Source organism: Morone saxatilis, unplaced genomic scaffold, assembly GCF_004916995.1.
Source record: "Morone saxatilis isolate NCDOM2014 unplaced genomic scaffold, NCSU_SB_2.0 Contig22, whole genome shotgun sequence".
In the NCBI taxonomy this organism is placed as follows: domain Eukaryota; kingdom Metazoa; phylum Chordata; class Actinopteri; family Moronidae; genus Morone; species Morone saxatilis.
The window spans coordinates 1386417-1389854 of NW_023339785.1; positions in this window are offsets into that span (position 1 = coordinate 1386417).

The following is a 3438-nucleotide window of genomic DNA, read 5'->3' on the forward strand; positions in this document are numbered from 1 at the left end:
TATATATTTATAATATTTTATATTTGATCTTTTATTTTATTTGTAATTCTATTCTTAAGGTTAGGGTCTTCAATTTTAATTTTAGTTTTATGTATGTTTAATGCAATAAATATAATAAAGTATCTATCTATCTATCTATCTATCTAGGGTCATTCCCAATGTTGTGTCTTGGTCTTTTATTGAAGTATGTTTTCCCCTCAAAAAGTATTTCTTATAGCACTGTCCTCTGTGTTTGGGGTTGGGTCTTAATTTAGGTGAGCATAATTGTATGGTTAGGCACTCAGAGGTGACTAGTTAAGGTTAAGGCTAACATTGAGTTGAGGTTAAGCATCAAAGAAGTGGGGTTATAAGGGGTTAAGGGCAGGATATATTACGGTTAAGAGTGGTCACATGAGGTTTTGTTTATACTACACTGGGTGTCTCTATCAACCCTGTCTCCCAGAAATTACAGCTGTTTGTTGGTGACACAAACAGCTGAGCATCAATTCAGTTTGCAGTGTGCCCTCAGTTTATTTTGTGACTCCTAACTTCTGCAGCATGATTAACTGCTGGCTATCAGATGTAAACATCCATCTCCTCTTCCCCAAGAATGCTTGTGATTTTTTGTTATTTGATTTAGTTTGTTCAGATTGCATTTTCACTTTAGTACGGCACAATTCTCTCAGACAGAAACAATCATTTCCAGGCATCTCAGTGTGGCTATTTCATGTTATCTTAAGGCATCACTCTCAGCAGTCCTGCTGATCGAACTAAACTAGGTATGAGCTCACCTTTATTGAAAGACATTCAGGTCCAGCCTCTTATCTGATGAAGGTTGCTCCCAGCCCACAGCCAGTCAATATGTTTTTATTATTACTATTTCATATCAGATGCCCAACAGATAAATCATTCTGTTGTGAAGTGGGAGGGATTTACTCAACAGTATGTACATTTGACAGTAAAATCTGCTTCTTGAAGTATACCCTGTGGAATTTTTTAACCACAACAATCACAAAGACCTCAAATAGGAGAAAGGAGAATATATATTGGGGGAACAGGCCCCCACCAAAACTACTTCATTTATCTGATGTTTTACAGTGTTTTGTGTTGATCTAAATGCAGTTTCACAAGATTTACATAAAGTGATGCTACCGAGCATTACAAAGCATGACTCATGGTGTTCCTATGTAAGGTTAGGGAAGGATTGTGTCCTGGTTAAATATTGAACTAGAATATTGAAAAAGACTGTAGCCATTCAATTTCAGTTCTGGCCCCCTCTAGCAGTCACTTTATCTACTATCTCTTCCTACTCAGACTATATCTCACTTTACCACCATCATCGCCTTAGCTAGCATGTTAGCATGGTACCGTTTGGTAATTACCACTAAACACAGTAAACAAAGTAAATAAAATATAGTATATAAATCAGTCTATCTAGGATTAAGAGGCTTTTTTGGGGATTATTCCAAATTTCATGGCAGTTTTTCTAAACAATTGTGATGCATGTTGAAAGTGAAATATGCAGGAGTGACTATGCTAAAAAGAAAAAAAAGAGCCTGCAATATCTTCCAGCAACACTAGATATGTAATTTTAGCACCTGTTTGGAGGTAAATCAGAATATTTTATATACTGTGTATGCCTGTTAATAGTATTTTGTCTAACCTTAACCAATTGTTTTAGTAGCCTAAACCTAACAATGCATGGGACACAGTAGGTGAATACCAGTCATTGGTGCCAAAGTATTGTGTTCTGATTGTAAAAACATTGCCCTGAAGTGTAATGTAGGCAGTAGTTCCAGAACAAATTTGTTAAAGCAAATGAGCAGTATATGAAGGCATGTTGTAGGGGGCAAGAATCAGCTTCCAAGCAGCCATATCTGTTGCACCTGAACATCAGCATGCACGTCCACATTCTCACACACACCTTTCCTGGTAACAGACTCTGATCCACACATTGATCTAAAGGCCTTTTCCTCTTACCCTCCATGCTCTGCCTACTACTCCTCATCCTCTTTCTCTGTCTATCTCTCTCATTTGTGCTCCACTACTCCGATACATGCTCTGCTGAGTCAAGCTGAGCCCTTTTCAATTCACTGCCTTTCGGTCTGTTTGCTTTTCACTCTGTCTGCCAGCCATCTTCTCCCTCCTTCTTTCAAACACACACTTAAATACCCAGCAAGATGTTTTCTTTAACATCCCCTAACATTCCTTTTACCCGTCTCCTTCCCTGCCCCATTCTTTCTTTTTCATCTTCTCCCTGCTATTATCCAATTGTGCAGCTTCTCCGCTCATTCCCATTGTATGTTCTGTTTATACTTTAAGCATTCAGATAAGTGACTTACAGGAGGTGCAACATCAGAAGGAGCTTACATTTTTTTTTTACAAGGAATCACAGGAGGAGTGCAGTTCAGGGAGAAAGTACCGGAAAAATATTTCTCCGACCTTAGAATGATAGTGTAAGATACAAAAACAAATAGAAGGAGAGATGTATTTTTAGAGGATGCAGAGTGAGTCAATGCTCGATGCTTGTGCTTATAGAGGTTAAAAGGTCCTTTGACTGGACCGCATCATCAACATGAAATATTTGTGTGGTTTTAAATTTGACTCATTTGGCAGCTATTTGAGGGAATGTATAATTGGACATGGGAAGACATTAGACGACAGTTTCATGCAACTATGGCCAGGGCTGGAGATTTTGGCTGCACAATACAGTAAAAAAAACATTTCTAGCACAATTGAATAAAATAAAAAAATAGTGATTATGTGACATTTGTACAAACATGTTTTCTTACATCTGGAGATTTGTGGGTCAGGACATCTCTGCAGCACTTCATTGTAGTGCTTTATTATGATGCTGTTTTGTCACTCATTTTACCATTGGAAATGTGCAGCTCTTCTGACTGACTTAGATACTGGTTCCTCAACAAAACAAAAATCCATTAAACAACAAACAAACAGGTCTGGTCTAAAATGAAGAAACTGAATATCTGAAAATCTATCTAAAAACTTTAAATAACTGTCAAAAGGAATATTTTTAACAAGCAGTATGGCAACAATACACCATTGTAGTATAATCCAAAGAAGAAGGGAATTAATGTGGGTGATGTTTGTAGTGCTGGAAAATAGTGGCATAGAGTGAGACCTAAAGAGCAGCTAACCCGGGTCTGACAACAATCCATGGTCAACTTCAAGTGTGTTTCTCTCTTTTTACCTGTTGGTCTGTAAACAAGATGCCAGTGGAAGCCCTATTCATCCCTGCGGTGGTGAAGAGAGGACACACCAAGACTTCCTTCCCGGTAGATGATGGGGGTGTAAGAAAATCAGACAAAATATCGTATTGCGATATTTAGTTTTGTGATATTGTATTGACTCTCAAAAACATTATTGTTTTTTGTGTTTAAACCCCCAACCACTAGGTGGCAGTGTTGTAAATGGAAACTGAGGGCTATGATGTTGGAT